Here is a 23,897-nt window from a genome sequence, read left to right as displayed (position 1 = left end):
GCATATGTGTTTTGGAAAATTGCAAACCATATAAAGAACAATGAGATTATCATTTAAAATTGTAAAGTCTCTTACAACTCAGTGGGAGAAAATTAAATAAACTAATAAACTTAGGTAAAATAGGTAAATGACCTGAATAAATATTTTTCTGGGATTTTATGTTAAAGATCATAATGGACAGCAGGACTGTGAAAATATGCTTACCACCATTAATCTCAAAGAAACACAAATAAAAACACATATTAAATGTCACCATATACTCTTATCATAGTTATTACCAGAAATATAAGCAGTAATGCATATTGATGAGAGTGTAGAGAACATGAATCCTTAATATTGGTGACTAGGATACTGATTTTTGCAGGCAATAGGGATGCCTGTAAAATGGCTTGTGAAATAAGATTAAGGTAAAGCAGCCCAATTAATGACACTTCTTCCTTTTGGGACAGCTCATAAAATTTCTTCAATACCATCTTCATTACAGCATTGTTTATAATCAAGATGCATATTAAATCTTGCAAACACATATTGAGGAATGTCATTCAACTCTAAATAATATTCTTCCCACATGAAAGAGTGAACTAACTAGTTGGACAAAATAGCAGATATGCTAGGTAAAGAAATCTAGGCAACTAATATACAGAAAGAAGACTAAAAATACAAAACTGTATTTTTTTTGAGAATCTTACTAAATCAGTGTTTTTAGCTATTGTCAGAATAATGAAAAAAATTAAAAATGAGAATGATTCTGTGCAGTGATGGACTCTATGGTAAATGATTAATTACTAAAATGTATCATATACTACCTATATCATATGTGTTAATGATCACAAAAAACATCTGTAGAAGTTCTGTTTCTCACTGGAAGGGTTTTCTGAATCTCTTTAAATTCTCAACAATTTCATGTAGGTGTTTTAGCTTGGCTTATAAACAGAGCACTCAGACATGGAGCTATCATGACAAGGTTAATACTGACTATGTCTGAAGATTTTTCTCACCGTATCACTCTTTGTGGATGATAAACATGTAATGATGCTTCATTCAAAATCCTTGCTCTATATAACCCACTTAATGCACTTATCTTTAAAACAGCCCTTTTATTTTCACCTAACAGTTAAATATAGTAAAAATGCAATGCATAAATTGTACAATGTTCATTCAAAAGTAGAGTACAAGCTGATGTGTCATGCATTATTAATGAATATTGATCTTACAATAGTCTGAAAGCTTTGAGAATTTTCCCTGCAATACAAAATCTCAGATCTCGAATTTGTGTTAATGTATGAGGGACTTTTCAGTTTTTCTCTTCCTGGTTATATTCTTTTTTCACACTTAAAAGTGTAATTCAAATTAGTTTAAATAGTTTTCATATTTTAGTATTCTGAGTCTTCCTGTATGTTTTCCTTCTTTTCCTGTTTCCTTTTTTTTTACTATCATCCAAGTCTCTAAAATGTGATTTTTTTTTCATATTGGCAAAAGTTATTATAGAATTAATATCAAAGCCAAAGCCTTTGGACCCATGTTTCTCAAAATCATTCTCCAGGTTGCTATACAAGTAGTGATTGACAGTACTTAAATACAAAAATCACACACACACCAACACATTCACAAACAGCAAATAAAACATATCAAATTATGTAAGTCTATATCATCTGTTATTCTTACAAATATGTGGACTCCTGCTCCAAATGCATGGAAGTCTAACGATCTTGGAAAGCCAATCCAGTAACTAACCTCAGCTACAATTATAGTAAATGACTGCTATTTTCTCAGGTTTTCTGTTTTATTGACTTTTATTGGTACATATTTATAAATAAATATTAATTACAGTGTGATATTTTGAATAATATGCATATTGAATAATTATCCTGCTCAACATCAAAGACCTTTATTGTTTACTTACAACATATGCTTTAACAATAAAAGCCCTATCTTCTTGGAGAAAGAGATAGCTCATCAATTAACAACTCTTTTTGTTTATCCAGAGGATTTAACGCAGTTCCCAGAAATTTGAGTTCATTTCCCAACAACTACATCAGGCATCTTAGAATTACATGTAGGTTCAATTGAAGGGGATCTAATATGCTTCTCTTACCTCCACTTGAGCCTGCACACATGGAATGTGAACACAAAGAAACATACAGACACAGACATAGTGCCCCCCCCGCCCGCTATCATTCCTCTATTTGCTATAATGTGTAGTAGTAATTAAATGTTATTTGATCTCATTGACATTCGATGTTATCACCTCCTGTTTTTTAAACTAATAAAAATATTTAAAAAATATAAAACTAATAATATGATTTTCTAATTTTACAATGTAACCTATACTTCGAGTTTATACAAGTGAAATAAATGAATGAATTAAAAGAGTACTACTTGCTTGCACAGAATCTGAAACCAGGATGTCAGTAGCAAATACTCCTATCAAAACCTTGAGTGGCATCCTACCTTTCTACTCCCTAGCTGTCCTGGTGGCCATCAGTGACTAGTATTTCTTGGCTGATAGTTGTATGCCTGCAATGTCTTGTCTTTAGTCACATGGTTTCCTCACTGTCTTTCTCTTCATATTATTTTCTGAATAAATAATAATCATCGAGTTAGGGTCTACCCTATTAGTTGTATCTTATGCAATTTCTCATTCAAAGAATATCTTCAATTAAGGACACATAGAAATGGTAACAATAATGTAGAGAAAGCAATTCAAGGCCTGGAAGCAGAAATTGATTATGAACTTATTACATTGTTTAAAGATTATTTACCAATCATCTGTATTTATATTTGAGTGTCTATTTTAAGAGCTCCCAATTTTATTAGTAAAATTGTCTACTTATGAAAATTTTTCTCAGTTCAATGACTCTCATATTTCTACCTTGAATATTAATGTTGGGAATATTGAACCCAGGCCCTTCCACAAGCTAGGAGAGTGATGAGTTACAGTCCCTGCCTTATTTTCTGACATTTTAAATAACAGGATTATTCATGTAATTGGAGACACTCTATCCATTTTTTTGTAAAGTAATTCAAATAGCAAAAATGTAAATAGTGCCTGCAATCATTCCTCGAATGCTCAAGTGTGATTTTACAGTCACTGTTACAGGCACTTTAACTGTGCCTTTTGGTGATTCTTTCCTTGATTCACACTATTTCATGCATAAAACAAAAGATAATGTGTTCTGTCAACAGAGTAAAATAATGTCAGTAGGTAATAGAGCCTCAAGTGTTTACAGACCTATAAATGAAGACTGTACCGTTAATATGAATGGGTATAGTCAAATGCTTTCATGATAATTGCCACCTATGTAACATCATAACAGCAATTTTTAGTACATTAGCTGTAGGTTATATAATCATGGAAATACAATTAGTGATCACAAGTGCTAGTTTCCTTGCTACTGAGAATGTTCTTTTAAAATCTTTTTGTGTCAACATCAACCCAGTTAACGCAGGTTCTGATGCCTATTTTTGAACTCTACCCAAGCCTTATATCATAGGATCATAGTTTAGCTTAGACAGGTCCTTTTTGTTTATTCTGTGTTAATTTATTGCCATGATCCTCAACACATTTTACAATATTATAAAAAAAAACTTTGATGTAACAAACTCTGTCCACACTTCTTCAAACATTAATTACACATACATGATAGCTAGAAGCTAGGATCTGTATGTAAATGATAATATACAGTATTTGTCTTTTTGAACCTAGGTTGTGTTACTTAAAATATTATTTTCTATCTTTATCCACATTCTTGGAAACTTTTCAATTTCCTTTTTCTTTATGGCTGAAAATAAATTGGAATGTATAGAGTAACACATTTTCATAATCCAGTGATCTATACATTTAATATGTAGGTTGGTTTAGTTCCATTGACATTATGAGAAGAGTAGCAACAAACATGGATGTGAAAGTATCACTATGGTGGGGCGTTAGAGTCATTTGAGTATATATCCACAAATTGCCTAGCGTGGCAATATGATGAAAATGCTAGTTATATCTTGTATAATATTAGCGGGACCAGCCTTAATATTATACATCCCAGGTGCTCAGGAGAGAGAACTACTAATGGCGAGGACTATTTTCAGGAAATAGAATCTCAGCACACCGAGCTCTACAGTCCACTTGCTTTAATTCCTCTGGCATAACATCCTATATAGACAGCTTCAGATTTGTTCTCGTGCCTAGCTACTTTCTTGCCTGATTTCTCTCTATATTTATCTACTGTTCCCTCTAAGTTTTATCTTAATTCTCTCATCTTAATTCTGCCTCATTTAGATCCATTTTATCTTGTTCTTAACTAGCTAGTACTTCCCCATCTGACTCTTCCTCTTCTTCCATCTTGTCCACACGTACTCTCTGGTCAAAATCCTCTTTATTCCTCCCCATTCGCTGTCCCACTGTCCTCTCAAGTTCTTACCCATCTAGTTCTTCCATTCTCTTTTCTCTTCTCTGACCCACTGTGCCCTGGAAGTCCTGGTATATATACACTTACATACAGTATTCCCTAGCAGTGCAAAGCCAGGCTTCCGGGGTCAAACAGAGGGGTGATAAGAATCACATAGAGGGGCAGTAACCATTATTATCATTTGCAACCCCAAAGGGAAGTGACCAATGGGGAAATGAATTAACTAAAGGCTGAATTCAGGTAATATCTAAGAAGAGGGAATCGTATGTGCTCAACTATAGTCTTAAAAGTGATTGGTAGAAAATGTTAAGAATCTATAAGTTGCTAGGTCAAGGGGAGAAAATAAAACTGTCTTCTTTTTTCCTGTGGCTCCTATCTGTCCAAGCTATCTGCCATTTATTTCTTCAGGGTGGGAGAAAGTGTGCTCAGTCACTAGGCAACCTGTGTACAGCTAGATGCCTCTGGTGATAGTTAAAGGGAGATCTGGAACTGGAGGTAAGGTTTGGGAAAGGAGGAAGTTAAGCTTAATTGGCACATCCATCAGGCCTTCTCAAACAGGTAGCCTGGATGCTTAAGTCTGTTCTCAGAGAGTACAGAAGTATCTCTGATAAGGTACTTTCCTCCATCTAGGGATGGACCTGGCCAGATGCTGCCAATAATGATAATTACAGGGAGGCTTGAACTGGGGTTCTGACTGAGCATAGCTGTCAGCACAGAAAGTTATCTAAATATTCCTAGAAGTGGTTAGGTAAGGAGTTAGCGGTCTACAAAGTTAGTAAGGCTGTAAGAAAGGAGGGTATGAGCTAAATTGTGTAAAGCTGTTACTTAACGTCCACCTGACCTGGGCGGTGTCTCTTTTTGGAATTTACCTTAAATTAGGAGACTTGAATGTGGACTGTTGTTACTGCTAGTCCTTGAAAGTGGCCAAGGGAGATATCTGATTCCAGAGAAAGTCTTTCCTAAGGCTGTTCTCCAAATACCTTGAATGTGTATGTCCAGAGAGTGATCAGTCCACACTGTTAGCCCTTCTTAGGGAAAAGTCAATTGGGAAAACTATGAAGGCACACATGATTTTCATAACAGAAGACAGCTGATATATAACAAGCCAAGTAACATCAAAAGCTCCTTGGAACTTGACTTCCTCTTGAGGAATTCCTTAATCCCTCCAGGTAGTGACTTTGCCATAACCAACTGAGTTCTTACGTTATATTCCTATGGCCTGCAGCAGTTATACAGTGTAATAAGCCAGGAATATGCTAAAATGGAACTTAATAGAGGCACAACATGGAGTGAAACAGGCAGGTTGTATTGTATGCTTTTCACAATAAACATTTTGAAGTGTTTACAACTATAAAAACATTGTGGCATATTCTTCAAACCTAATTATGAATGATTTCTCACTAACAATAAGTGAAATACATCATGATATTCCCATGGTATGAAATAATGTGACTTAGACATTGAATTGTGAGGTTCATTTTCATCATTTCTCACTTTCCCTTTCTTACCTTGATAACATTTGATTTGGTCTTCCTTTGAAAAATAATGAAGAGAAATATGCTTAATGAAATTTAAAGTAAAATTCTATTTTAAAGAGAGAGAGAGAGAGAGAGAGAGAGAGAGAGAGAGAGAGAGAGAGAGAGCCTTATATTACAATGTAACCTTGGCCTTAGAGGGATGACCTTTGTGCTCTCACTTTGTGGCCTGATCTTAAGCATTACTTTATTAGGACACCTTCCCTGTTTAACATTCTGAACCATGCTTGCATTCACATCTGGTTTAACAATTTCCCTAAGGGAAAGATACAGACTAATTTACATTGTGAGGTAAACATTGGATACTCTTTTGTATTAACAATAGATGAAAAAAACAAGATTATAAATTGTAGTGTAAATAAATTTTGAAATATATTATTGTTCATGAAAATTCTCACTTGTGAAGGTAATAGCAGAGGACCCTCTGGCTTCCGTGTTACTATAAGAAATTAAATTTTCAGAAGAAGAGAAATGGGATTGCTTTCACTGTTTTAATTGTATTTCAGTTTTCCCAAGTGAAGACTTGCTGATGTTAGAGGCTTTGAGACTTGTTGTGGGAAATGAAAGTTCCTTGTCAGATTTCAGCTGCAGTCAATGTTGTCTTACCATTCAAAAGAATGCAGAACTTTCTACAGCTGTTCAATATATGACACTGAGAATTTAACTTTATTTCATCCATATGAATATTTTCTTCAGCATGTGAGAAGCACTGACAGGAAGATTACTGCAGCAACTTTATAAAGAGCCTGGGCTACTGTGAGATACTGTATCATACAACAAAAGAAGTAACCCGGTTTGTCTAAACAGAGCTACAGAACTCTTGCCTGTGTTCCCTTATATCTTACTACTGTTTTGGTTATTTGTTTAAAAATTTTCCCCCCATTTTGACATGGCGTTTACTACAACTTCCCCCTAACACATGCACTTTCTCTTTATGAATAGGGCAGAAAAGTTGTGTACAGTTTGTCACTGATGTGCAGTGAAGCAGCAAACAGCAATGGAGATGGTGAGGTACATGACAATAAAGAAACATTCTGTGGGACAGGTATGTTTATGGTCTCTACGCATACATTCTCACTTTGTGGCATGGTTTTTATTAGAATCCCACAGTAATGAAAGAACAAATTGTAAACATTCATCATCTAAGCATTTTGTTTACAGAGTTCCTCAAATAAAGCACTTTGTGTACTTAGTGATATATGAAAGACCCTAAGAACAATGAAGGGTTATAACTATTCTCTGATTATGGATGCTCATGAAAGCTTAAAAGGAAAAACTTTAAAAACCAATATGTAACACATTGTATTAATAGGCAAATACTGCCTCAGCATGCTTTAGATTCATCATCTATGGCATAAGGAAACCAAGGTTAGGATGTAGGCAAACAGCCTGTGTTTACTAACTAAAAATGTTTACCACTCATATTTATGTACCTTCTGCCATGTCCAACTCAAAAAATAATCAGTGTTTTTAAAAAGTGGTGATTATTTCCTAATGTTTTAACATTGACAACAAAAATAGCTTATGAATAGCATGTCTGTTTAACACACACACATACAAACATACATACATATGTATACACACACACATATACAGATGTGTGTATGTAGGTATGTATATGCAGCTAAGGCAATAAAATACAATTTCAAATACCTCCTGGCAGCTTTTGGTTTACAAATGGATTGGTATGGATATAGGATTCTGTGGTGATATTGCGTCCCCCAATATATTGTATACCCTAATAAACTTATCTGAGGTCAGAGAACAGAACAGCCACTAGATAGACATAGAAGCCAGAAAATGGTGGCCCACACACCTTTAATCCAATCACTTGGGAGGCAGAGATCCATCTGGATCTCTGTGAGTTCAAGGCCACACTGGAAACAGCCAGGCATGGTGACACACACCTTTAATCCCAGCACTTGAAATCTCATGTCTTGCTTGGGAAAGACATATGCTTTTAATTCCAGGAAGTGATGGTAGGAAGCTGATAGGTATATAAGGCATGAGGACCAATAACTAAAGGCTTTTATGCTTTTAAGCATTTCAGCTGAGATCCATTGGGGTGAGGACATAGAGAATTTCAGTCTGAGGAAACAAGATTGGCTGAGGAGTTGGTGAGGTGAAGTTAGCTGTGGCTTGTTCTGCTTCTCTGATCTTTCAGCATTCACCACAATGTCTGGCTCTGGGTTTTTTTATTTAATAAGACCATTTAATGATTTGTGTTACAGGATTCTACTTCCCAAATGTCTTCCCACACAGTTGGAAATTGAGTTACTTTCTATGTATGATGTCTGTAAAGTAAAATCAGAGATGAAGTACTACAGAAAGAAAGGTTTACATCTTTAGTTTGACTACCTAGTTGTTCTAAGTACAATTGTCACCCTTTAATATTTCACTAAGAGAAAAATGTAAGGAAAAACAAAAAAAACAAGAAACTTGTGTTTAATGTTTTCAAATAACAAAATTAAATATTTTTGAGTATATTTTTATTCTATGTAGAATCAATACATGAGTTTAAATACTGAAAATCAAATAAAAATTACATTAATAGAATCACTGTTTTCAAGATGTATTTTTCCTGAATAAAATGCTAATTTTCTCCCTGAGATTTTGCTAAATTGAACTGGCATTTTGCCTTTATATTCAACACAAAATTTGTTTAAATTTAAATGAACTGCAATATCCACAATTTAACTAGTAGATTTGATGATCTTCTCAAATACTCACAATTACACACTCACAATTCGAGTAATATTGGTGAAATTATTAAGGCCACTCCACGTAGTTAAAAGGAAAGTTTATTAGTGGTGCAACTTACAAATGAGGGGATAGGTAGGTCACAGGGTCTGGGGAAGGTGTATCGCAGTCCAGTCGTGTTCTTTGGAGCTCTGCTCGGTCAACCTCCACCGTTCAGGGTCCAGGAACAAGAGAGAGCCGCGCATCCAGATCTCGGGTCTTCAGGGCCCTCCCTTGGCCCCGCCTTGTAGGTGTGATAGTTACCAAAGCCTCAATGGGGGTTGGAACTTCCAGACCAAAGCTGGAATGGCTACCCACTACATCTCCTCCTTTTTGTCTAAATAAGAAGGTTCTAACTTAATACAAGACTATATACAAAGGAATGGTTACCAAATATTGTCCAGGAGTAATGAGGGATAGTGACCTAGATAAGATGGAACTACAATCAATGCAAACAATATCAAGCAAGAAACACATACTAAAATCCATAGAAGTCTAGAGCGTAGGTAAATGGTATGTTACAAAGATCATTCCAAAAGGTGTCCTATCCTAAAGAACCTGAATCTAACACTTAATATGTTCTATCTAAGAGATTATATATATATATATATATATATATATATATATATATATATATATACTAAGTTGTAACCATAACTGCTAGTCTTCAATCACATCAAAGACCTGAGAAGGAATATAATGGTACCTAAGAAATGGTAGATGGATGCAAGCAACTTTTGGGAATCTTGCAAGAGTAGATTGAGACAGTTGGCAGCCTGGACAGTCACCTAATGTTTCTCAGCATTGTTGGTGCATTCAAATTGGCTACAGGCCTAGAGTATCTGACAGACCATTTTCAGAAGCAGGAATGCTGAAAGACCATCTTACCCTGTCTTGGCAGCAGAGTACAGTGATTGCTTTCCTTGTGGCCCGCTTGTCCAGAAAGGACAGCATTGCATTTGTACTCTCAGCAGTCGAGGCAAGGGCAGTTCTTTGCCCAGTAGGCCATTTTGTGCCAAGAAGACAAACTTCCAAATGGAAATGTCTTAGAAGCCCAACCTTCTCTCGGGATCAAATTGGTGCTGCCAGGAGCAATTGTGTCTCTCATGTCAACAGAATTCTAAGTTACTTAAATGCCACATTCTCTAGGTTTATGAAGTGTTTGAAGATTACCTGTCCATCTGACCTATGTATCTGTAAATCTGAATAACCTAAGTAAGGTAACTCTAGTGATGACAAGCATAGGTGACTATAAATCTGTAAGTCTTATCTACTGAAATAACCTAAGGACTAAGGTTTCATGTAAACAAGGTAAATAGTCTATAAACAAATGTATGGTAAAGAATGATGACTTCAAAATTGTGACAATACACAAGATATTTATAACAGAGGTAGGAATATATAGTGCGATATGCAATATGACAAAAATCTTAAATAAATATCAATATACCGAATATCCTAAACAGAAGTAGAACATACATAAAGTATGACAAATATAAATTTACATTTGCATCAATATACAAATATTTCAAATAAGAGCAGAAATATATGTACATTATAACAAATATAGTTTTGTATTTGTATCAATATACAAATTATCTTAAACAGGAACATAAAAATAGTTTACGTTTGCTTCAACAGAGTAAGGAATTTTAATATTTATCTATAATTCATAAAAGTTTTCATTTGTTAGAGTTGACTAAATTAAATTTGTACATTATTTGCTTCTCTGCATATGTATATGTACATATAATATATATGTATATTCATGCATATATGTGTATATATTATGAATATTTACAAATGTCCACCTTGATCACTTGTTTGGGATGTAAGATTTATACATTTATTTGCAGATTCATGTTTTATATTTTGATTAAACATATTAACAAAACTTGCGCAGCCTTGGGGAGGGGCTTGGACGTTCTTCAGCTGCAAGTGCAGGTTTCGCTAATTCTCCATGGGACGCCAAACCTTACTGGAGGAGGGCATGGGGGTGGACTGGAGAGGAAGGCTGCGTAGGGGGAAGCAGGGGGAGGGATGAGGGGGGAATCTGTGGTTGGTATGTGGAATGAATAAAAATTTTAATAAAAATAAATAATAAATAAAGATCAAACAAAGAAAATCTTACCTTCCTAGCTATTTAACTCTTTATTTATATTTAACCATATTAAATATAAATTTCAAAAATGTTATACATTTATAACCATCACTGCTATCCAACTCCAGAATGCCATTCTCTGTCTGTTCTTTACATACATAACTTAAGTGTATGCAATAACATAATTTTTGTGCTTTTACAATTGGAGTGTTGCACTATGTATGGTGTTCTCAAGTTAACTTGTGTCAGAATATGCATGACTATTTCCTCCCTTGAAATGGTCAGAAGTATTATATTCTACATATACACATTTTATTATTTGCATATTTATTTATCTGCCACAGACCTGGGCTGTTTATATTCCATTCCTTTTAAGGAAAAGTTTTCCATGAACAGGAATGTTCATATATATATATATGTGTGTGTGTGTGTGTGTGTGTGTGTGTGTGTGTGTGTGTTTATATATATATATAGAGAGAGAGAGAGAGAGATTTTCCAGGTAATTTATTCATTCTTTCTAATTCTTAAGGACCCAATATAGTTCATTTCAAAGCCATTATGCCATTTCATGTACCAACCTGTATGATGCAGATTCCTACATTCTTTACATCTTTGATCATACTCTTTACTTATTTTCTTGTCCCAGACATCCTGATGGATGTGAAGAAGTGCACATCTCTTTGTAGTAAGGTCTATTTAAGTTATTTGAATTTTTCCTGCTGTTGTTGAAAATTACTGGTAATTTATGGGCCCACCTCTTCTAAAATGCACGACTAGAAAATAGTTTCCCATTCTGTAGAATGTTTATCAATGTGTTGATAATATTCTCGGTGCAAAGTTTGTTTGGTATTATAGTTTTGCATCTGGTGTTATGTATAAAACTTAGAGGATCTCAACACATGCAGGACATATGCTCTTTGTTGAAGCAAGCCATCTGTGATCTTGTATAACAGTTTCTGATTTTCATGGAAGTTAGGTTATCTATTTCCCTTTAAATTAAAGTCAATAACTCACTGTCCAATCCTTTATGTTGAAGAATTTTCCCTGCATTGCCGTAGAGGCAGCAGACAGACTGTAGAAGGAAGTATGCTAGGATGCTGGCTCTGAAACAGTCTCTTCTAGAAATTACTGCACAAAAATTACCTGAACAAAGGCAAAATCAATGGATGTGTAAAGGCAAAATGGGGAAACTTTCACAGTGTCTGTCCTTTAGACATACAACTGCAGGCAACACCCCAATGCAGAGGTCTGCCTCTTAAACTATATACACACAAACAACAAAAACAGAATTACCAGGTTTTACACACAAACACACACTTATATATATGTGCATACACATACATATATTTGAATATGCATATACATATATGTAACAAAAGATAATCAAAGAAAAAGAGGCTAAGAACTTGAGATTTGGGCGCAATGGGAGAGTTTGAAAGCAGAGTATCTCAGAGAGTTGAAAGAAGCAAAGGAAGATTGGAATCTGATATAATTTTATTTCAATTAAAATCTTTCAAAGCATTTTTATCAAGCTTCTGATTACAAAGATTCATTTTTGTTGGATAGTGTCCAGTACCTTTTGTGTTTTGTATTACTTAAGTGCTCTACTGATTGGTTACCTTTAAACCATTCATTTTACCCATTAGTAAAAGTATGTTATTGAAACTTTAATCCCAACACTCGGGAGGCAGAGGCAGGTGGATCTTTGTGAGTTCGAGGCCAGCCTGGTCTACAGAGCGAGATCCAGGAAAGGTGCAAAGCTACACAGAGAAACCCTGTCTCAAAAAACCACAAAAAAAAAGAAACTTGAAAATGTTACTATTATTATGAAAATTAATGTGTCATGTTGCCCAAGCATTTCCAGACAACGTATGTCTCTGTATAATTTGTTTTTGATTTTTACTTTTTTAATCGAAAATATAATTAGGTCATTTTCCCTTTACATCTTATCCCTCCAAGCTGCATGTAGCACTGCCTTGCCCCTTTTAAATTCATGACATGTGGCCTCTTTCTTTTTACATACATAAACACACTTGCACACACACTGACACAGACATATTTGTAACATTATATGTGTGTGTAATATATGCAAATATATAAATACAATCGGCTTTCCTAGATTCTTCTTTTACTTTGTGACTATCTATGTCTTTAAAGTAATCATTCCATCTATCTGTATATCTCTTTTTTTAGGAATTAAATTTATTCTTAACAACTTCATAAATCCTGCATAATGCACTCTGATTACTGTTTCCCTACAACCCATCTTATCTCCCTCATCACTCTGTTAAGTTCACTTATTCCTACAGGTTGCTTTTGCATGTTCATGTCTTTTTGTTTTATTTTGTGATCCACCTGATACAACTAGGAATATTTCTGTGAACATATGCATGGAGATACTCAGTATATCTTTATGAGCTCACAGGTGGGTACACGTCTGATAATACTGAATCAACTTTTAGAAAGTTTGAGTAGCCTTTAATTCAGCATGGACAGATATGGTTTCATGAGCCCCTACCTGTCCATTGATACGTAATTTAACAGGCCCAGTGCCTGCACCTGTATGTACTCTGTACTCATGTTTACAACAGTTTGTCATGGCCAATAAATAGCATTTTTGTCCTTCTTCCTATTTTCTCTCTGTGACATTCTGTTTCTTATGGACTATTCCCTAAGCCTTACAAGAGAGTGGTGCCTTTGAATAAACCTCCTGAGTCAATTTACTTATTGTTACATATATGTATATGTGTTTAGCGATGAACATGAGCTTGAATAAACTGTCATGGAGCTTTTTCCTGGAGAAAATTGTTTATCCTTTCTTGACAACCATTAATTGCCTATAGCTATGTACACAGAAGTGGGGCCTTGGAAGATTTATCCTCTATGTTTTCAGATGTTAAAGATGCTCTCATTATGTGGATTGAGCAACAATAATTTAAATGAAGAGGTCATTAATTTGAGTGGAATTGGGAGGTGTAGGAAAAGTAGGAATTGAAATAGTGTTGGGTGGAATGTTATAACAACAATACTCATATATGGAATTTTCAAAAAAAATAAAATATGCTTATTCTCTTCTTCAGGCCTGAATTATTCTTTTATTTCATTATAATATAGTCAGATCTTTTCTCCCTTCCCTCTCCTATCTACAAATCCTCCCATGTATGCTTCCTTTCTCTCTTTCAAATTCATGGCTTTATTTTCCATTAATTGTTGTTACAGACATATATGGATACCAAGAAATGTTGAGAGCAGGATAAAATACGTGTTTGTAAAAGGGGTTATGTAAGTGTCCTGTAGATACTTCACTCAACAGTCTCTTTTTTGGAACACTTTGATGCTCTGAGAGTCTGTAGTCACCATTGTTCGTTATAAATGATTAAGGCAAAAGGTAGAATTTATAGTTGGACATAAACATCGATGTTTAGAAACACTTGGATACCCTGCCAATTTAGCTAAGCTACAATAGTTATGTTACTCTTAGGGGCTATGACCTCCTCAGTACAATGGTTAGATTTTGTTTGCTTGTTTTTTAAAGCAGGTTTTTGTACCAGGCTTGAGATATCTCATGTGGGCCAGGCTGTGAAACCAGTCAGGATGGTTGATTACTCCCATAACAGTTATCATACATGTCAGGTTGGTATGTGGTATGATTGTTCACAGGATTCATAGCTAGGATAGACTGCTGTTGCCTTTTCTCTCCCAGAAGCCTGTATAGCATGTTAAGGTATTATGAAGTCTAGCCAGCAGGGAGGATGCTTGTAGTTCAGTTCCAGCCTGTTTCTCTATATACTATAAGCCAGGTGTGTATGTGTCTCAAGGAATATGTCTTATTATTTACTTCTTTCAGGCAACAAAACAGATCATTAAATAAAAATCCCTGCCAGGTGGTAGTGGCACATGCCTTTAATCCCAGCACTCAGGAGGCAGAGGCAGGTGGATCTTTGTGCGTTAGAGGCCAGCCTGGTCTACAGAGTGAGATCCAGGAAAGGCACAAAGCTACACAGAGAAACCCTGTCTTGAAAAATCAAAAGAATAAATAAATAAATAAAAAAAAAATAAAAATCCCCAGTGGTAGGAATGGAATACCTCTTTGATGGGTCAGGGGAGCCCTAGATATTTTTATTCCATAAAATATTTGATCAGTAAAATTTCTACAATAAAAATGCTAGTTTGGTGTTTCCTGAACATGAAACATATTGCATCTGTATTCTTATGTGTTTAAGTAGATACTTGTTTGTGGTTGTAATGTTCTGTATTCCTCAGCCAACTTTCTGAGATCTCACAATTCTTTTTAACTTTGAAAAGGTCTTCAATTGTTTTCTTTTCCAGCCTGTTCTTTGTAATACAGTCATTCATTCCTCCTCAGTACCACTGGCACAACCACCTGACACCTCCGTGGGAAAACATTATTCAAATAGTATTTTTTCATATTATGTCCCAGCCAAATGCTGATCTTCACTTCAGGTCTCAGTGTCTGCCTGTCAACCTTTTAGGAACTGTACACTAGACTAACATTAGTCATAGATGTGTAAGAAAAGATATGAGAGAGGAAACATGTCTTTCCTTTTGTGTATGTATATTGTACTACATTTATTAAAATTACAAATATATAAATATATTATATAAATATAAATATATAAAATTATAAATATTGATATATACATGAAATATCTATGATAATGTGATCATTAGATAAAATAAACAAACAATTTTTTAAAAACTTCTAAAAATAAAACAAGAAATATTATTAAAGGGTATAATGTATTTTCCATAATATAAGCCTTCCTGTAATACATATTAATTGCTTGTAAGAAATATATGGGAACTGTTTTTCATAATGCATAACTGAAACAGTTGAATTTGCACAGCAGATATGATTGGTATGTTCATCTTGTATCAGTGTCTGTCATTTTCCTCTTGTTAACTAATGGAGGTCCGTATTTTAGGTGCACATATATAATTCTAATCACTTCTCATCTGTTTCCAGTTAACAATAACTATGGTATTTATTTGCATTATTCAAATAGGATGTGTCAGGAAGTTGTATGTGCAAATTCAAGGGTCTTTACTTTAGGGAAGACTAGCTAAACTATTTCTTTTTTCTTTCTCTGTTATAATGGTTATAGTATCATCATCATCAAAGCTGGAGGGTGAAGAAACCATCTCAACATGAAGAACGTACAAGAGTCCGACTTGAGACCTGTGGTCAGCCAACGGTCAGACAAATTTTCCCGTGAAAACACCTTCCCTTGAGGCATGGACATACCTCTGCTCAGCATGAGGACTCTAAACATAAAAGCATTTATAGAAATACGTTTCTCTAGCTTAGATTATTATACTATATTTTATTTATGATGTGCCATACACCAACTATAGGACTAACTCCTGTATCGACATTGTTAGTTTAGTCTTCACATTGATAAACAAAAGTATTTGTAGTCATTTACAAGTGATAAACTTTCACTAGGAAGATCATACAAATGAGATGCTCTGAAGTACACAGATAAACTCAAAATTCATTGACAAGGCTGAGGTTTAGGATCCCAGTGTCACTCCACCTACTTATACTCCACCATATTCCAAGGGTGGCCCCAGTGACACTTCATTGAGATTTAATTTATGAATAAACATTCCTAAGCAGTTGTGTTATCTGTCTCTTGGCATTATTTATCTCTCTATAAATTAAATACATAATGTTTTTTATGAAAACTGTATTCTTATGCATTCCTTAGGCATAGTATTTATAATTGTCTTCCTTGTTGCATAACTCAGAGAAAACAGCAATTACATATGTATCAAATTAAAAGTCAATGTCTAGTAGAAGGGGAAATGGGGTGACATTTGTCAAAACATTACAAGTTTCAGATATGCAAAGTGAAAAGCTCTAGAATTCCAATGCACAACATTTTTGTAAAGTTTATAGCACTCCAGTGTACATCTGAAATTGTTAAAATGATAGCTTTTGAATTAAATACTACACACAGACACACACAGACCATGCTAACTATGTAAAGTCACGGATTTGTCAAGAAGTTGTCAGTGATAATCTGTACATAATTTGTAAATACACCCAAATATGAAGTTGTATATCTTTGAGCAAATAAAACTTTATATAACACTATCTCAAGATTTTCAAAGCATCCCTGGTGGGTGGGAAAATAGCTAGCTAAGCACAGGGAACTGAGTCCAACCCCATAGTATACAAAGAACGAAGGAGAGCATGGTGGTATGCTCTTGTAGTCCCATGGCCCAGAAGACTAGCAGATTCCTGGAACTCATGTTTCAGGCAGCATTACCTACATGATGAGTTCAAGTAAGAAACTTTTCCTTTCAAAATACAAACAAAACAGTGTCTTAGAAAGGACAACTGAGTTTGTCTTCTGTATTCCACATTCGTGAACACACATGTGCATATGTAACCCCCAACACATGCACACACACAAAGCCTCTAGAAAACTAAACAGTGTTTCCAGTTTTGTCTCCTAATTTACTGAAACACATCAATTCACACACAAAGCTACCTCCTGTTGAATACAGGTTTGCAAAATTTACACAAATATTGATGTTATATCACAAAAATAAATTTGTACCACAGTTAATTTCTTCTAAAACTTAATCAATCAGTAATTCTTTTTTGTTTCAGTTTGCTAGTTGTCAACTTCCTCCTGACAGCGGCATAGTAAAAAATTTTGAAATGTCTGCATGATTTAACTCAGTGTTCTTACTGTGTTTGACATTTTCTTTGATCACCTTGGTGGATTTTCTCACTTGAATGAGAGGAAACTGAAAAGATAGAAAGGATAAGAGCTCCACAAACGATACAATCAACTGTCAGAACAGGGATAAAAAGCTAAAATAACTTCTCTATAAACCAACTCTTATCACAGAAGATTCTAACCACATAATTCGACGAAAAATAATCTAGTATAGAAATTTTTTTCTTGCTGGGATTTTTAAACATTTATAAGAAGCAGTAAAATGAAATTATTAAATGAATTTTATATGTTATAATGCACAAATTTCTTATGAACACCACCATTAATGATAAGGGTTATTTTAATTTTGAAGTTAAAGAAACTATGACCTCAAGAGATGGCAAGGGACTGTAATGGACAAACGAATCATCAGAATGAAGCTTGGATATAATTTTGGGTATTGATTTAAAGGCTACTCAGCTGACTCTTGTATTTATTTATGTTACCCTTATAAAGGTCATGTCTAGAAGCTTTAGCATATTCTTTATATAAATACTTTATTCAAATAAAATGCAGCTGTCTATGAAGATAATAATGATGCTCATAAACTAACATTCAATAACATGCTTATAAAATAACACACAGCTTATACTGAAAAAAAGATTATTTCAGTCTTCTTGTTTTGTTTTTGTTTCTTTTCTTTTTTGTTTCTTTTATTTGTTGAGATTATAATTATGTAATTTACATCTTTCCTTTCCACCCTTTAAACCCATATCCCTCCTTTCTATTTCTTAAAATTACTAAGTGTTGTTATATTTATTTATTACATACTTGTACATTCCTAAATATATAAATTCAACCTGATCAGTCTGTAGAATATTACTTGAATATGTGTTTTCAGGGTTGATCATGTGAACAAGAACAACAATAGCAGACATCCTAACACAGACAGGGGAACCCCACAGGAAGCATGATCTTAATTGGTCTTTTCAATTAAAAACCTAGAGTCGGATTAGCAGGGTAAAAGCTGAAAGATCAGAGAAGCAGAGCAGCCAGCCACTAGGAGACTTCTTACCTCTACAACATCTCAGACCAAATGAAGCAGATCCTGTCTCTATGAATCCTTAGACTGAATGGGGTCAAGATCCTGTCTCTATCTGCTTTTTATTCCTGTCTCTATCTCCCAATGTTGGGATCAAAGGTATGAGCCACCTCCACCTGGCTGTTTCTCTTTTAGACTGCTTTAATCTTGTGTAGCCCAGGGTGGCCTTGAACTCCTGTTCTTCTTGCTTCTGCCTCCCAAATGCTGGGATTAAATGTGAGTGCCTGACCTCTATGCTTAACTAGTGGCTAGCTCTGCCCTCTGATCTCAAGGCAAGCTTTATTTGTCAGAACACAAACAAAATATCATACAATACCCACAAGGCCCCAGTCCTACACAAAGTACTATATGCAGTTAAGGAATTCCCAGAGCAGGAGAAATAGTATTTCACAGCAAAGAGCACATCAATGAGTACTTTTAATTTTAAGCTACATAGTCCCAAGTAAACACACATAGGCTTATATTATTTACAAAGTGGATGGCCTATGGAGCAAGCTTCGCTCTAGCCAGCTCTTATAATTTAATCCCTTTCTATTTATCTATAAGTTGCCATGTGGCTTTGTGGCTTACTCGTGCTTTCACATCTTGCTTCTCCTGGCAGCCGCTTACAGCATCTCTTCCCCCTCTCCTTTCCTCTTCCTCTCTCCAGTTAGAATGTACCACTGAACTTTATTCTGCCTCACCATTGGCCAAATAGCTTTATTTATCAACCAATCAGAGCAACACATATTCATAGCATTCAGAAAGACATCCCACAGCAGACCAATATTGAGAAAGAACTGTGTTTCAAATCTTCAGGTTGATTAGATTATTTATATAATTTTGAGACTAATGATGATACATGAATTCTCAATATTTGAGGTTTTTAATAGATAAAAAGAGAATAATACAATTATTAATTCCATGGTTTCAAAAATAATAAAACAATTGAACTTAAGAGATCTCTGTGTAATCATTTTGCTATACACATTATTTGATAAACAGTCTTGGAGGTTGGCTTATAGATGTTTTAGGTGTCATTTTATATTCCTTCTTGACAAATTAGTACAAGCCAAGTGGTTTAATACAACACACTAATTATGGACTAAATTCTGTGGTAAAGGAATTAGACCTGCAAGGTCCCCCAGAGGTAGCTGGAAAGTGAACATCTAGTTGTGTTCCTTTTTGGTACACAGATACCTCCTTCATAGCTCGCCACTTGTTAGAAAAAAAAACTTTCCTTTCAGCTTTGTGACTTAGGAACTTTGTGGTAACTGTCTTATGGAAGCCAGGCCCAGCTCCATAGTAAAGCTCTTCTCTTCCAATGATTCTCTCATTGGATGGCAGGAATCACTGTGCTTTTATGCAGAGTCTTATGTGATTTCACATGACACGTCACTCACTCCCACATCTTTGCTGTCTTATTTCGATTAGGAGCAAAGCACAGATTCCACTCCCAATCAAAGAGAAGGTATAAAACAGTGCTGCAATACACATGCATTCCACTTCAGTGGATTTCTGTCCTGCTTTGAAGAAAGAAATTTGAAGATAGAAACCGTGGATTTTGCTTTTCAATTTCAATGTACAATTTCTATTATTCATGGAAACAAGCTTAGTAAAACTTATTTTTGAGGTAAACTATTGTTACAGGGATCTTCTAAAAATGCCCATGACATAAATAACTAATTTCACGATGCAAAATTACAAGCAGTTTAGCCCCAATTGCTCAAGTTATTGCTTTCTGAGACTCTCTTACTTTGGTGAACATTTTCCTCCACTCCAAAAAAGAGCCATGCTAACAGATAAACAGTGTTAAGGAAGCAAGGGTGGGAAGAAGACATACATAATTTCATCTACCTTTTTCTTTGTTGCCCAGGCCTGATAAGACCTGTGTATGATAGTGTTGCACAGAAGAATTTTTGTAAGTTTTCCATATTTAACTCTGGCCATGCCCATGTACAAGCGTTGTATAGTCTATATTCTTAAATAAAAACTTAATTTTGCTATCCCAGTGCCAGGTACATGTCATGTCTTTTGGAGTTGGAGGACAGTGAGGTCCTAAAGACTGCCTTCTTAAACGTTGGAGACAATTGCTATTTCTCTTGGTTACCCTGTAGAACTAGCTTCTCAGACATTATTGTTGACAAAAACGTAATTGAGTCATAGGGCACAGAGAGATCTAATTGGTTCAGATTGTGGAAGATTCATACCAACTCCCTGCTTTCATCGAGCTAGGTGTTCAATACAAACTATCGGAGGTGGTAAGTAGTTTACGTCTTACCCAGCTGTGAACCCTGCCAGGTACAACAGTAGCAGTCCTGACAAACCATGCTGACTGATGCAGTTGTGGCCCAAAGGGAGGAGTAACTAAGCTTCTTCTTGCATTCACAGCTCGCTAAAGAAAATGTAATTCATGTCTAGTTAACAGGACGAAATAAAATATGTTTGGGTAGTATATAAGCGCTTTGGAAGAACTTAATATTATTTTGAGTTCACCTATTTTATCTCCGCAGAGAAATAGATCTCGCAGCCCTCATTAGAGAAGCTTTTATTTGCACTAGAAGATGACTATTATAGAGACTAGCAACTGCTTGACTTGAACGGAAGAAAAACTGTAGAGTGCTCAGCTCTAAATGGAACAGCGGAGTCACATTCCCACCTTCCAAAGCTCAAGGATCAATGAGAGAGACGGGGCTGGAGGACTGTAATGACCAGAGGTGGCAGACATCTGTAGTCAAACGCCATTTGCCAGATAATGTTTAAGATGACCAAAAGTTTTGAATAAGAATAATGTACACTCTATTCTCCATATATCTTTTAATTAGCATTGATGGTGGAACACATGTGATATTTTCTCATTTCAAAATGAACATTTTGTTCTAATAATACTGTTTTTCATCTTCAAGTATCACTTACTTTTAAGAGCTTCAATGGCTTTAGAGTTTTATCAGCTTTTTGCTTTAAAAAGGTGATAAAATTGGTGCATTTATAGTAAAATCCCACAAAACATTTATTAGAATGTTTACTTTCTGAATTAAAAAGTACAATTTCCAAACTGGAATTTCCTTTATGTATGGTGTGCTTTAAAAAGGTGTCAGTGAGCTCTTCTTTATCTCTTCTGGACACAGAAGTATGATCAAAGTGCAGAAATTAACACAAGAGTTTCTGGCTTGAGGCCTATCTAAGGTGACATTTATAGGACAAAAATGTTAGATGCATCTGGCACAAAATTATTTCTGGGGTTAAGAGAGGGAGATGCTTCAACTCAGTAACCTCACAAGGTTAGGAGCTGGAAAGTAGCATCTCATGCTGCTTTAAACATAACTCAGTTTTATGACCTTGTAAGTCATTCAGTTTTTCTGGATCCTATTTCCTTCTACTACAAATTAAATGACAAAAATGGAACTTCCTGTAGATGGCAAAATTGAAATAGGTCATGCTAGCCTCTATATGATACTATTGCCATTGCCTTTCTCAAAAATGACACTGACTTTAAAAGAAGTTAGGCTATTGAGTATTATGAAAGGGAAAGCCAAATCTCACAGTACCTTCTTTTGCTTATCCTTAGAAAATAACACAAAGTCTGGGGAATAGTTCAGTAGCAGAGTGCTCCCTCAGCATTCTCAGTACAAAACTGAAGGAGAAAAAAAGGAGGAGGAGGAGTTGTTCATTGAATTCTTGGGCCATCAATATGCATATCATTTACAAAGAGTATGTGTCTGCATGCTAAATACAGTAAATAGTGGGAATGTGGATAGAGAATACAAATAAAAACAGAAAATATAAGGTAAGCTCAATGCCCCATTATTCTCTTGCAGGTGCAGTGAAGCAGTTAAGAATGCATGGGCTCTTGTAAAGACCGAAGTTCAAATCCCAGTATCCGTATCAGGCAGATTACAACATCTTATAGCTGCAGTTCCAGAAGATCCACTGCCCTCTTTTAGACTCTGAGGTTACAGCGTGCACATTTGCTTACACATGGAAACGCATGTCCTCCTAAATAAAATTAGCATTCTTTTACAAAGAAGAAAAGACACAAAGAAAATGAAACTGGGCTGCCATAATTTATTGTATGTCAAGGTCAAATCTTTCCTCTTGGTTCTAGCTTCAAAAAAATTGAATGAATTGAATCCATATTTGATTTTAATTCATCCTGGGCTCAACATTTCAGGAAAGCCCAACTCCCTACATTGAAGCTTCATGACAGTGACTCTGTTAAAACATTTTTCATATGCCAATTCCACAGCCAAATGTAGTGCACCTGCAAGTGAGCAGTTAGACACTGAGCATACTTTTTCTTCTGTCTCTGGAAGCATTCTCTAGCCATAGTATATTCACTGTACTGAGCATACGGACACACTCTCCATGCAGCATAGATATATAATGATGAGAAAGATTCCCATGTGAAAAGGCTTTTCCATCCCCAGGATATCTTACAAGGAGAATGCAGTGGGATTAATTGCTGTACAAAGCCAAGGCAGGTCTCTGACCTCTCTCCTCAGGGGTCAGATGACAGGCCTTCTTCCTGCCTCTTTCTTAAGAAAGCCCTGATTAAACCACTCTCAGGGAGCCAGATTAAGACATTATTATACATCAAGACTTCCCATCCATGTCGCAGTCTCTTTCTTCATGTTCCTGTTTCATTTTTTCACCTGGAGAAAGCTATCAAGAGGTAGCTTTACCTTCAACTAGACTCTCTCCAGTTCCCTGATCTTTAGTTGGGTTTCAGACCTGTACTTGCATTTCCTTATTCTTGGCTTTGACGCTGCAGACTCCAGGGAGTAGTAGCTACTGTAGTTATTACTGAATGCAGAAGTAAAACTTTCTTTCAAATATCCACCAAAAGATGAAAGGCATGTTCATAAAATTGTACCACTGTATCTAGTGTTCTTGGTAACAATTAGAACAAAATGATGACTTAAAAATGACTATGACTTTCATAAAACTATTTCACGGGTGATGCTAGCCTTTATCTTCCTTATGCCTCCATAATGAGACAAAATCATTTTTTCAATATTTTGTAAATATAGAAACTAATTCAAAAGGATTAAGTGAATTTTCTAAGTTCTCATTTTCAGAAAGTGTCAGAATTGAGAAGAATTTTTCAGAATCTCATGTCCTCAACCTCCTTACTTATGCAATTCCCTCAACACCTCAACTTCAATGTACAGCTGCACAAGCTTGTGTTTCCAAACCGCCTACTCATTCAAATACTTTCTATGGGGAATTTTCAGCACTGTTCAACTTTTGCATTTTACTTCAGGAGAATGTTTAACCATTATTCTTCATTGCTGGTTTATAAGATTTGCCCTAAATACTATTGGGTATCTCAGTCAGTAAGTA

At 35.3% G+C, this 23,897-nt stretch overlaps 1 long non-coding RNA gene across 1 annotated transcript in view; it reads left to right on the top strand.

Annotated features, from left to right (window-relative positions):
- LOC128109265 (uncharacterized) overlaps window positions 1–16,482 on the top strand; it is a 37,639-nt gene extending 21,157 nt beyond the window's left edge. The window contains exons 3-4 of the long non-coding RNA XR_008217773.1: window positions 6,881–6,983; window positions 15,905–16,482. This is a non-coding gene — a long non-coding RNA (uncharacterized LOC128109265). The remainder of the gene's footprint in view (window positions 1–6,880; window positions 6,984–15,904) is intronic.
- Window positions 16,483–23,897: the final 7,415 nt, after the last annotated feature.

This window comes from Peromyscus californicus, unplaced genomic scaffold (assembly GCF_007827085.1).
Source record: "Peromyscus californicus insignis strain IS unplaced genomic scaffold, ASM782708v3 Scaffold_14__1_contigs__length_90479793_seg_1, whole genome shotgun sequence".
Lineage (NCBI taxonomy): Eukaryota > Metazoa > Chordata > Mammalia > Rodentia > Cricetidae > Peromyscus > Peromyscus californicus.
The sequence above is the reverse complement of the archived record's forward strand: the minus strand, read 5'-3'. Positions and strand labels throughout refer to the sequence as shown.